The 13495-nt window shown below is 46.4% G+C and overlaps 1 protein-coding gene and 1 long non-coding RNA gene across 2 annotated transcripts in view; both read left to right on the forward strand.

The window, feature by feature from the left end:
• The window catches only part of LOC101798133 (T-cell receptor beta-2 chain C region), a 106234-nt gene that overhangs the window by 20970 nt on the left and 71769 nt on the right, over nucleotides 1–13495 (forward strand). The window lies entirely within an intron of this gene.
• On the forward strand, nucleotides 10851–11919 carry LOC140003369 (uncharacterized). Its single transcript, XR_011811873.1, has 2 exons — nucleotides 10851–11301; nucleotides 11761–11919. It is a non-coding gene; the product is annotated as an uncharacterized lncRNA (long non-coding RNA).

Raw genomic sequence — 13495 nt, forward strand, 5'->3', positions numbered from 1 at the left:
TCTCATTTAAGTCCACTTTTCTGGCTTCTCTTATAAAACCTCCCTACTCTCCCTGTCCATTTGACAGCTCTCTGTTCAAAGTGGTTTTTTTTTGTTTGTTTGTTTCTTGGTTGGTTTGTTTGTTTTTCTTCCATCCGATCTAATTCACTCCATACTCTCCCTAAAGGGATTAGGAATGAGAGCAAGTTTGGATACACAGCCTTCCAGCTCAAGCCTGTGCTTTCCCCAGTTTGCTCCTTCCTGGAAACAGAGAGGCCTTACAGAAGTCCAGGTAGATGGCATTGGTTGGTCTTGTCAACTGATGCAGTTTCTCTATCAAAGAAGGCCACTAGGTTGGTCAAGTACAATTTGCCCTTGATGAAGCCATGCTGGCTGTATCGGATCACCTCCTTGTCCTGCACATGCCTTGATATCAGTGAGTGGGGATTTCCACCCCGGCACCTGGAGTGAGGCTGTGGGTCAGAGTCTGTGTGCCTAGTACCAGCTGCTGGCGGTGGGTAGGGCCAAGTATCTGCATCCTCCCCAGCTTTACCTGTGTATTTGCTAGCAAACTTTAAGCTGGACTAGACAACAAATAGTAGAGGTCTCAGATCTAGGCTAGCTGTGGGTCTGTGCTGGTACTCCCAGGTGGACTTGAGAAAGTGGTATGCCAGAGGGAAAAGTGTGAGTGTGTGAGCGTTTGTGGTGAACTTCAAGCTGGACTAACCAATGTGAGGGTGACTGTGGAGCAGGTAAGAGTGCCCAGGATCTGTGCAGTAGTGCTGGGTGGACAGAGGAGCTGTGCCAGGTACTCTAAGGATCCACAATGGTTTGTGTGTTTATGAAGACAGAGAGAACTTTATGTGTGTCTTCACTAGTGGATTTCTACCTTTACCAGCCAGAGAGGAGGAAGGGAAGAAAAGCTAATGCTACTGAAGGATTTTCCCTCACAGGCTTCTTCCTGAGGCTGGGATATAATTCCAGGGAAAGCCATTCCATTGAACGTGCAGAGTACTTGAGGGAAGCCATGAAGCTTATATAGCTTCAAGAACATAGAGCCCTATATTTAACAAAAAACCATTTACCTGAGGCTAGATGGGAATACTCTAAGGTATTCTATTTTCATAACGGAAAGAAGATTCCCCAAGACACACAGATCTGTGATATCTTCCCTTAGCCTTCCAACAGGCTGTGCGGTGACTGAGATGGCCTCCTTCCTTAAACTACCTCCAGGTACTGCAGCTAAGTAGTGTTCTAGGGACCCTGCAGTGTAGAAGCAAGCAGCAGCATGACAGGGACAACAAAGCAGGCCATCATTCAGCTTCCCCAATGCACCCACACCATATGTTCCATTTATTATTCACACAGTGTTTTTATAAACACACACAATGTGTGGAGAGGTATGCTCACAGGATGTGGTCCAATAGACGTATTACCCAGAAGACAGCACTCACACTCCTGCCTGCCCTAAGGGAGGATGTATCTTTTCTTCCCTTGCAGTTTTTCTGATCTTTCTGTCTTCCCCAACTCCATTCCTTCACTTCTCTCCCAAGACCAACGGCCCCTCCCCACTTTACGTGCTGTTTCCTCCTTCCTTCCAGACCCACACGGTTCCTGTGAAGTTAATACCTTTCTCACAGAGCTGCACAAGCACTCTTTAATAGTCCCACAGTGCTTACTGAAGGAGGCAGACTATAAGGAGAAGCCGTGCTGTAGGTAAAGGGAAAGCAGAAGTGTGGAGGTGCTCTTCTACAGGTGTAGTGAGAAGCTGATGACCCTCACGCAGAAGCCCTTGATAGCCCAGAGCAGGCAAAGTGATGGGACGCTCCCTGGCACGAAGATGGCATGAACAGCATAGGGCTGAGCAGAGAAGATACAATAGTGCAATCTGTGTGGCCAGGCCCTGTGAAATTTTGGGAAGTCAGATGTGGGAGAAATATTAAAACAAACTCCTTGTTTGCAGGCAAACTTGATCTCCAGTAGAAAAAGAGTGAGCCAGTGCATCCACCAGAACTGGTGCCCTTAATATAAGTATTTATCAGTGGGCAAGACCCAAAGATTTTGCTAAAGACAAACATAATTTGTAGGAGCTTTATTCCCAGTTACATGCACCTGATCAGGTTTCCCAGTCAAATTTACAGCATAAAGCTTCGCATACAATATTGCAAATGGACTTCCTTTTTCCCAAGCTCTTGGGGTTATCTGAACTCTAATCAGTGCTATAGGTAAAACCTCTGTCCGTTTTAACTGTGTTTCCTGGCGCAATTTCCTAACCTGTCCTTTCAATGTTTGGTTCATTCTCTCTACCTTGCCACTTAACTGTAGCTTCCATGGGGTATGTAGGCCCCATTTTATATTCAATATCCTCACCAATTCCTTAGTAATTGCTGCTACAAAACGAGGTCCTCTGTCTGACAACATTCCTTCCAGTACTCCAAATCTCAGGATTATTTCTTTTAACAGACATTGTACTACTTTTCCTAGTTTGGCTCTTCACAGGTTATCTTTTAGCCACACAGAAAAGGTGAAGGTGCCCCCCCAGTAGAAGTACATATACGTAACTCTATTGGTTACACCTATGTAATTCAGAAAAACTTGCCACTACTCACGCAGAGTGACTCCCTTTTTCACCTCTACAGAAGGAGGCTTTTTGTATTTCCAATACAAAGCTCACATATTTGAGTTATGCTCTTAGCAATTAGTAGCATTTTTTTCTCCAATGGCATCCCTTCTGACGTTTCCTACTAGAGCTTCCCAATGAAGTTGTGTCGTCCATTATTTCATAACTACTAGGGTAATGTCCTGGATTCAGCTAGAAGAAAATTCTGCCTATTGGGTTCTGATTGGGTTCTGTGTTTGGGATTTAGGATGAGAATAATATTGATAACAGGCTGATGTTTTAATTGTTGCAGAGCAGCGCTTACTCTAAGCCAAGGACTTTTCGTCTTCTCCCACTGTCCTGCCAGTGAGCAGGCTGGGGTGCAGCAGGGGATGGCAGGGGACAGAACAAGGACAGCTGACCCAAACTGGCCAAAGGGGTGTTCCATACCATATGCTGTCACGCTGAACGATTAATATGGGGTGGCTGGCAGGGGTGTGGGGACTGCTTTTCGGGGATAGGATGAGCATTGGTCAGTGCAAGTACCTGAAGGAGCAAGTACCACACTGATCTTTAAGAAGAGCAAGAAGAAGGACCTGGGGAACTACAGGCCAGACAACCTTCCCTCAGTCCCTCGAAAGGTGATGGAGTATATTTTCTGGAATGTATTTGCAAATTCATGAGGGCCAAGAACGTGACATGGAGTAGCTGACAAGGATTTATGAAGGAAAAGTCGTGCTTGACTAACCTCACTGCTTTCTTCAATGAAGAAACTTGCTAATGTGACGCCCATCTATGAGAAGGGTCAAAGGGAGGATCCAGGGAACACACAGGCCTGTCAGCCTGACTTCAGTTCTCCTTGTGCCTTTCACTGACCCTTCTTCATCTGAGGATCGTGAAGTTGTGGTACACACCATTGGAATTTTCCTTCCTGGCATGAGGAGAGGCAAGTATCACCAGGGACAGGAGCACATTCCCACTTCCTTCTCTTTCCCTGTTACCAGTCAGAGCTCCAAGGCAAAGGTGCTGCCAGTTTCAAGGAGGAGGGAAAGGTTCTGTCAGGAGGTCTCAGCGAGCTGAGTTTCCCCATTCGGGAGAGCCATGTGGATGTCCTTCTGTAGAGAAACACCTGAGGGCGCTGTGGATAGCATGTTCTCCATTTCCCATGAAAAAGCGAGCAGAGCAATAGGGAGTTGTCACTGGTAAAGCATGAGCAAATTGTGCTATCCAACCACTTTTAAGACACTAGTGATGTCACCGACTGCATCCTAACTGTGTCCTCCATGCCCCTCTGTTGGGCAAGCTCAGTTCTGCCAGAAAAGAAGACCAGCTTCGCTGGGGTGATTCACAGGGCAGAGGGGACATTTGCAGAGATGGTCTCAGTCCTCAAGCACTTCTTGAATTTGCCAAAGTGTGCTTGTGAAGCAGAGCTGCCAAGAGGCAACACCAAACTGAGCTGTCCAGGGCTCCCCAAATAAGTCCCCAGTGCCAGAGAGAAGCTACCTCTGAAGGAACCTGGGCTACTGCCTGTTAGCAAAGAAGGTAGAAGGAGAAGCTGCCCTGTGCCTGATCACAAGCACCTCCCATACAATATTGCAAATGGACTTCCTTTTTCCCAAGTTCCCAGTTTCTGGAATGCGCAAATGCACAGGACTCTGAGCATCTCTTGTCTCTGCAGTCCCTCTGTGGAGGGAACAGGTCTGGAGAAAGCAGCCAGGGAAGGGGGTTGTTTGTTTCCTGCCCCTTCTGATCCCAGGAGGAGAGATACGGTCTGGGGCAGATGGGACTCCATCCGACTGTCCTTTGTGGATTTCAGAAACATTCCCCAGTCTGATACAGAGAGTAAGAGAAACTCACTGCAATGTGAATCACTGTTTCATGCAGGAAACAGGTCTGGGGAAAGCAGCCAGGGAAGGGGATTCTTCCACATGAAACCTCGGCATATTCCTATCTGTCCACTGCTAGCCTCCCCTGCTCCACTCCCTTTTCTGCAGGCTTTATACTTTCCTGTAATAGCATGCGTCATTCCACAGCGTTCTCAGCCAGCCAATCCTTTCTCACTTTTCATGCTCTCTCATTGCTCTGCCCAGCCCCAGTGTGTCTCATCCTCCTTTAGTACTTTCTTGTCACATACCTCTGAGCAGCTACAAAGACAGGTCTCTGAAAGGAACAGGAAGGACAGGTGTTTTCACATGGTTTCACGCTGTTTCTTTGTGGCCCTTCTGGCCCCAGTGGGTAAGTGAACTCAACAACCCCCTTAGCACCTGCATAGATTCCCGTGCTGCTTGACTCGGCTGGATGCCTATTTCCCAAAGCTTCCTGTGGTAAGGACAGACGTTGAAGAAGATGGGCAAGAATCCATGAGTCTCCTGCAATGTCTATTTCTTTCTTGTGTGCACAGCACCCAAGTATTTTGTCTAAGGACACAAGCTGCCCAAGAATATTTCTTGCCTTTCACCTGGATATTGGAAACTCACATACTGATCTAAAGAAGTATGCCTTTCCTTCCCCTTCTCCCTAGCCTGTCTTGTTCTTTCTCATCCTTCTTTCCAACAACACACCATGCCTAGTTCATGCTTTTTCATCATGTCTGAAGTCATGTCCTGCCCTGCTTTTTGCTCTCCTCATCTCTCCATCAATCCATTTCTCCCCATCCTCCTTAATGCTTCTCCTTTTCCCTTCCAGTGTTGGCTCTGGAACAGTCGCCAGACACAGTCATATGGCAAGGAGAAAAGATGAATGTGATCTGCTCCAAAATGAAATCCTCCAGTACAGTTATGTACTGGTACAAGATGCCTTTGGGAAATGGCTCCGGGATGATCCTAATGGTTACTGCAATAAAAGGTGTCAAAGCAAGTGTTGAAGCGGCATTCCAAAGCCACTTCATGAGCAGTGACATACAAGGAGACGGAATGACCCTCTCGACTGAGGGTGCCTTTCTCAATGACTCTGGCATTTATTACTGTGCTGAAAGTGAAACACAGTGGGTAGGTTGATGAGGCACCTGAGCACAAACCTCCCCCTGCACAAAAGTGAACGACTATCTTCCTCCTCTGCACTGCACAAGGCTGGACAATACCTTTGTACTCGTTACTGTCTCTGTTCCCTAGACTTCCTTTCCTCCTCAGGCTCTTTCCTTATTTCTCTCCTTCCCTCTACACTCCCTGCCTCCCTCTTTGTTTGGTCTCATTTACATTATATGAACCTCTGACAATCGTTCTAATCCTCTCTGCCTCCTTTTCTCTACCCACTTTTTTTCCATCTTTCTTCAGTACTGGGAAGGACTGGAAGTTTGGATACACAGCCTTCCAGCTCATGCCTGTGCTTTCCCCAGTTTGCTCCTTCCTGGAAACAGAGATGGCACTTCTTTACAATGGTGATAGCACAGTAACAGGTTGGTCAGAAAGGTTGTGTAGGTTCCTGCTCTGGAGATATCCAAAACCCACCTGGATGCCATGATGCACAGTATGCTTTAGGTGATCCTGCTTGGCACGGGGTTTAGAATAGATGATCCTCAGAGATCCCTCCAAACTCAAACTTTAGTGATTATGTGTTTCCAGAAAGGAATTTTTCTGCACTGAACTCTGCTCGGAACCGTGCTGTGCTGGTTCTGCCAAAAAGCATGTGAGGAGAAAACCTGACCTCTGTCATTGAGTCAGCGGTAGCACTTGATGTGGTTAAATAATCATGGAGAGCATTCAGGGTGCACAGAGGCTTGGACTCAGTGATCAAGGCCAAAGAAGCCGGAGACTGATCCCAAGTGTATGGATAAGTGTACTAGTGTCTGCCTCGCTGATGATGCCAGAATGACAGCTGAACTACAACAGCAGAACTTGTTAGGCACACTGGTATTGGAGAGGAAAGCTCACAAAACAAGGTCCTGTTCACTGGCTGAGATGGTGCTTTGCATGGAGAAACCTCATATGCAGATGTTTCTTTGCAAGACGAGAAGTCTGTCACAGATTGTACCCACCCTCTTTTCCGGATGTTTCCCATCTTGGAGTCTAACATCTTGCATCAGCTCTGCTGCGTGAGGATTGTGTAGAACCCTGTGCATGCACTCAGAGCTATATTGCTCACCCTACAGTAATCCTGTCGTGGCCAATCTCTCAAAATCCATTCATGTGGCCTGTCTCAAAAAGTCATCTCATATGACCCTGTGGGCTGGAGTGGGGAAAGGCTGAGGATTCTCTTACCTGCACCAAAGTCTCTTGCACTCAAAGGTTATGCTGCCACCTGTCTGTTGGGGGTTTGAGAGAGAAATGGGGCATGTTTCTTTCTAGATCTCAGTAAGAAAAGTCAGGCAAGAAATGGCTAAATGAAATACCTCCTGTAAAAAGATAGAATAACAATAATAATAAGGAATGTAGATAGCAAGTAAATAATACTTCCCTCCAGATGCTGAGCACCCTGCGTTTATATAGCATCAGACAGAACAGAGAGGGTTTCTCTCACAGCATGCTGTGTAATTTCCATCCATGGAGAGAGGTTCCAACTTTTTGGTCCTTCAAGCTACTGCAGGTTTTCTTACAAGGAAACAACTATATTCCTAAAGGATGTTTGCATGTGGACTGCTTATTGAACATTCAGATAAAGGCAAGGCCATAGCATTGATGCAAGCACTGGTACCAAGTGGGGGCTTCCTGCAGGCTTTTCTGTTACAATGAGCTGAGTTCATTCTGTGGCCAAGGGAAATGTGCGACCAACAGCCTGAAAGACCAAGCTGTACGTACAGCACAGCACAAGTTTGTACCTCTTCAGGATAACTGACCACTAGTCTCTGAGTGTCACCTTCAATCCAGTTTCATATCCACTGTTTCCAGTTTCATGTCCACCCTTCAAATCCATCTCTCTCCAATTTGGAGATCAGGATGTCATGTGGGACCATGTCAAAGGCCTTAAAGAAGTCCAGGTAGATGCACTGGCTGGATGCCATTGGCCAAAGCAGAATGGTCCTTGAGTTGGAGCAGCTGGAGGAGGTGTCTATGTTCATGTCATTTCCATTTCCACTTAAAAAGGACATTGGCCAGAGCTGTCCAAACTTTTATCTCTTCTTTCTAAAGTGTATATCCTGAAGAGAAAAGAAAGGTTCAGGATGTATCAACTCTCCAACATAATCAGGATCTGATGAGGAAAGCATTAAAGATGAAGGCAATGCACATTATGCTGCTGAATCCTAGCATTCCTCTATTCCTCTTTTTTTTTTTTTTTTTTTTGGGGGGGGGGTGGCGAAAGGAGACAGAGTCATGGCTTTGGCTGGAGATACAAATATCTGGCCATGTAGGATTGGGCATGGAGGGCTGGTACCAGATATAGAATTGAAAAGATGGCCAGGCAGTTGATCCTCATACCAAGGCACTTCCAAACATGAGGAAAAATGAGGCATTTATAATTTCTTAAGAAAAGCTAATGCTACTGAAGGATGTTCCCTCCCAGGCTTCTTCCTGAGGCTAGGATTTAATTCCAGGGAAAGCCAGTCAACTGAAGGTGCAGAGTACTTGAGGGAAGCCATGAGAGGCTGTTGAGCTAGAGGAAGAACGTGGACCCTGGATGCAAGGCCACATCAAGCAGGAGATTACCCCTTCTCCCTATTAGTGTGGGAAATGCCTGACCAGATGGGGGACTGATGAGGATGAGAAGAAGAAGTTGAGTGTAACAGAATGAAGATCCCCCAAGACACACAGATCTGTGATATCTTCCTTTAGCCTTCCAACAGGCTGTGCGGTGACTGAGATGGTCTCCTTCCTTTGACCTAACTCCAGGTACTGCACCTAAGTAGTGTTCTAAGGACCTTGCAGTGTAGAAGCAAGCAGCAGCATGACAGGGACAACAAAGCAGGCCATCATTCAGCTTCCCCAATGCACCCACACCATATGCTCCATTTATTATTCACACAGTGTTTTTATAAACACACACAATGTGTGGAGAGGTATGCTCACAGGACGTGGTCCAAGAGACATATTACCCAGAAGACAGCACCCACACTCCTGCCTGCCCTAAGGGAGGATGTATCTTTTCTTCCCTTGCAGTTTTTCTGATCTTTCTGTCTTCCCCAACTCCATTCCTTCACTTCTCTCCCAAGACCAACGGCCCCTCCCCACTTTACGTGCTGTTTCCTCCTTCCTTCCAGACCCACACGGTTCCTGTGAAGTTAATATCTTTCTCACAGAGCTGCACAAGCACTCTTTAATAGTCCCACAGTGCTTACTGAAGGAGGCAGACTATAAGGAGAAGCCGTGCTGTAGGCAAAGGGAAAGCAGAAGTGTGGAGGTGCTCTTCTACAGGTGTAGTGAGAAGCTGATGACCCTCACGCAGAAGCCCTTGATAGCCCAGAGCAGGCAAAGTGATGGGACACTCCCTGGCATGAAGATGGCATGAACAGCATAGGGCTGAGCAGAGAAGATACAATAGTGCAATCTGTGTGGCCAGGCCCTGTGAAATTTTGGGAAGTCAGATGTGGGAGAAATATTAAAACAAACTCCTTGTTTGCAGGCAAACTTGATCTCCAGTAGAAAAAGAGTGAGCCAGTGCATCCACCAGAACTGGTGCCCTTAATATAAGTATTTATCAGTGGACAAGACCCAAAGTTTTTGCTAAAGACAAACATAATTTGTAGGAGCTTTATTCCCAGTTACATGCACCTGATCAGGTTTCCCAGTCAAATTTACAGCATAAAGCTTCGCATACAATATTGCAAATGGACTTCCTTTTTCCCAAGCTCTTGGGGTTATCTGAACTCTAATCAGTGCTATAGGTAAAACCTCTGTCCGTTTTAACTGTGTTTCCTGGCGCAATTTCCTAACCTGTCCTTTCAATGTTTGGTTCATTCTCTCTACCTTGCCACTTAACTGTAGCTTCCATGGGGTATGTAGGCCCCATTTTATATTCAATATCCTCACCAATTCCTTAGTAATTGCTGCTACAAAACGAGGTCCTCTGTCTGACAACATTCCTCCAGTACTCCAAATCTCAGGATTATTTCTTTTAACAGACATTGTACTACTTTTCCTAGTTTGGCTCTTCACAGGTTATCTTTTAGCCACACAGAAAAGGTGAAGGTGCCCCCCCAGTAGAAGTACATATACGTAACTGTATTGGTTACACCTATGTAATTCAGAAAAACTTGCCACTACTCACGCAGAGTGACTCCCTTTTTCACCTCTACAGAAGGAGGCTTTTTGTATTTCCAATACAAAGCTCACATATTTGAGTTATGCTCTTAGCAATTAGTAGCATTTTTTTCTCCAATGGCATCCCTTCTGACGTTTCCTACTAGAGCTTCCCAATGAAGTTGTGTCGTCCATTGTTTCATAACTACTAGGGTAATGTCCTGGATTCAGCTAGAAGAAACTTCCGCCTATTGGGTTCTGATTGGGTTCTGTGTTTGGGATTTAGGATGAGAATAATATTGATAACAGGCTGATGTTTTAATTGTTGCAGAGCAGCGCTTACTCTAAGCCAAGGACTTTTCGTCTTCTCCCACTGTCCTGCCAGTGAGCAGGCTGGGGTGCAGCAGGGGATGGCAGGGGACAGAACAAGGACAGCTGACCCAAACTGGCCAAAGGGGTGTTCCATACCATATGCTGTCACGCTGAACGATTAATATGGGGTGGCTGGCAGGGGTGTGGGGACTGCTTTTCGGGGATAGGATGAGCATTGGTCAGTGCAAGTACCTGAAGGAGCAAGTACCACACTGATCTTTAAGAAGAGCAAGAAGAAGGACCTGGGGAACTACAGGCCAGACAACCTTCCCTCAGTCCCTCGAAAGGTGATGGAGTGTATTTTCTGGAATGTATTTGCAAATTCATGAGGGCCAAGAACGTGACATGGAGTAGCTGACAAGGATTTATGAAGGAAAAGTCGTGCTTGACTAACCTCACTGCTTTCTTCAATGAAGAAACTTGCTAATGTGACGCCCATCTATGAGAAGTGTCATAGGGAGGATCCAGGGAACACACAGGCCTGTCAGCCTGACTTCAGTTCTCCTTATGCCTTTCAGTGACCCTTCTTCATTCATCTGAGGATCATGAAGTTGTGGTACAGACCATCGGAATTTTCCTTCCTGGCATGAGGAGAGGCAAGTATCACCAGGGACAGGAGCACATTCCCACTTCCTTCTCTTTCCCTGTTACCAGTCAGAGCTCCAAGGCAAAGGTCCTGCCAGTTTCAAAGAGGAGGGAAAGGTTCTGACAGGAGGTCTCAGCGAGCTGTTTCCCCATTTGGGAGAGCCATGTGGATGTCCTTCTGTAGAGAAACACCTGAGGGCGCTGTGGATAGCACGTTCTCCATTTCCCATGAAAAAGCGAGCAGAGCAATAGGGAGCTGTCACTGGTAAAGCATGAGCAAACTGTACTATACAACCACATTTTATTTTTTATTTTTTTCTTCTACTGTCTGGAGCACACTCAGGCACCACATGAACCGTTAGCATATTCCTATCTGTCCACTGCCAGCCTCCCCTGCTCCACTTCCTTTTCTGCAGGGTTCATACTTTCCTGTAATTGCATGCGTCATTCCGCAGCGTTCTCAGCCAGCCAATCCTTTCTCACTTTTCATGCTCTCTCATTGCTCTGCCCAGCCCCAGTGTGTCTCATCCTCCTTTAGTACTTTCTTGTCACATACCTCTGAGCAGCTACAAAGACAGGTCTCTGAAAGGAACAGGAAGGACAGGTGTTTTCACATGGTTTCACGCTGTTTCTTTGTGGCCCTTCTGGCCCCGGTGGGTAAGTGAACTCAACAACCCCCTTAGCACCTGCATAGATTCCCGTGCTGCTTGACTCAGCTGGATGCCTATTTCCCAAAGCTTCCTGTGGTAAGGACAGACGTTGAAGAAGATGGGCAAGAATCCATGAGTCTCCTGCAATGTCTATTTCTTTCTTGTGTGCACAGCACCCAAGTATTTTGTCTAAGGACACAAGCTGCCCAAGAATATTTCTTGCCTTTCACCTGGATATTGGAAACTCACATACTGATCTAAAGAAGTATGCCATTCCTTCCCCTTCTCCCTAGCCTGTCCCGTTCCTTCTCATCCTTCTTTCTAACAACACACCATGCCTAGTTCATGCTTTTTCATTGTGTCTGAAGTCATGTCCTGCCCTGCTTTTTGCTTGAGTAGCTCTCCTCATCTCTCCATCAATCCGTTTCTCCCCATCCTCCTTAATGCTTCTCCTTTTCCCTTCCAGTGTCGGCTCTGGAACAGTCGCCAGACACAGTCATATGGCAAGGAGAAAAAATGAGTCTGACCTGCTCCAAAATGACACCTTCCTATATATATATGTACTGGTACAAGATGCCTTTGGGAAATGGCTCCGGGATGATCCTAATGGTTACTGCAATAAAAGGTAGCAAAGCAAGTGTTGAAGCAGCATTCCAAAGCCACTTCACCAGCAGTGGCATACAAGGAGACGGGATGACCCTCTCGACTGAGGGTGCCTTTCTCAATGACTCTGGCATTTATTACTGTGCTGAAAGTGAAACACAGTGGGTAGGTTGATGAGGCACCTGAGCACAAACCTCCCCCTGCACAAAAGTGAACGACTATCCTCCTCCTCTGCACTGCACAAGGCTGGACAATACCTTTGTACTCATTACTGTCTCTGTTCCCTAGACTTCCTTTCCTCCTCAGGCTCTTTCTTTCTTTCTTTCCTTCCCTCTCCACTCCCTGTCTAACTCTTCCTTTGCTCTCATTTACATTATATTCACCTCTGACAATCAGTCTCACATTTTCTGCCTCCTTTTCACTCCCCACCTTTTTTACAGCTCTCTTCAATCCTCACTCCATAGACTTCCCTTCTTCTCATTTAAGTCCACTTTTCTGGCTTTTCTCATCAGACCTCCCTACTCTCCCTGTCCATTTGACAGCTCTCTTTCCAAATATATTAGTTTTTTTTTTCCTCCTTTCTTTCTGGGTAGGGCCAAGTATCTGCATCTTCCCCAGCCTGCTGTTCCTGTTTATTTGCTAGCAAACTTTAAGCTGGACTAGACGACAAATAGTAGAGGTCTCAGATCTAGGCTAGCTGTGGGTCTGTGCTGGTACTCCCAGGTGGACTTGAGAAAGTGGTATGCCAGAGTGAAAAGCGTGAGTGTGTGAGTGTTTGTGGTGAACTTCAAGCTGGACTAACCAATGTGAGGGTGACTGTGGAGCAGGTAAGAGTGCCCAGGATCTGTGCAGTAGTGCTGGGTGGACAGAGGAGCTGTGCCAGGTACTCTAAGGATCCTCAATGGTTTGTGTGCTTGTGAACATAGAGAGAACTTTATGTGTGTCTTCACTAGTGAACTTCTATCTTTACCAGCCAGAGAGGAGCAAGGGAACTCAGTTACTTGTGTCTATGTTTACATAATGATGTGTAAATGTTGTTGAAGGTAGCCCTTCACCAAGGCAGTCTGTGTGACCAGATGTGTCAACATCCAGTCTCTGTGTGTCTGTATCTGTGTGTCTCTGGGATACATGCTCAGCGTTGCTACTGGTTGAACATATGAAAAAAGGAAAGCAGCAGCCATGTTCCCCAACCTGAGCAGATACTCTGGGTTTCAAGGCACTGGGCTGGATGCCAATGGCCAAACCAGAATGGTCCTTGAGTTGGAGCAGCTGGAGGGGGTGTCCGTGTTCACGTCATTCTTCATTTCCACTTAAAAAGCACATTGGCCAGAGTTGTCCAGACCCAGCATATGCATGAGGAAAACATGAGGCATTTATAATTTCTTAAGAAAAGCTAATGCTACTGAAGGATGTTCCCTCCCAGGCTTCTTCCTGAGGCTAGGATTTAATTCCAGGGAAAGCCAGTCAACTGAAGGTGCAGAGTACTTGAGGGAAGCCATGAGAGGCTGTTGAGCTAGAGGAAGAACGTGGACCCTGGATGCAAGGCCACATCAAGCAGGAGATTACCCCTTCTCCCTATTAGTGTGGGAAATGCCTGA

Source organism: Anas platyrhynchos, chromosome 1, assembly GCF_047663525.1.
Source record: "Anas platyrhynchos isolate ZD024472 breed Pekin duck chromosome 1, IASCAAS_PekinDuck_T2T, whole genome shotgun sequence".
Classification (NCBI taxonomy): domain Eukaryota; kingdom Metazoa; phylum Chordata; class Aves; order Anseriformes; family Anatidae; genus Anas; species Anas platyrhynchos.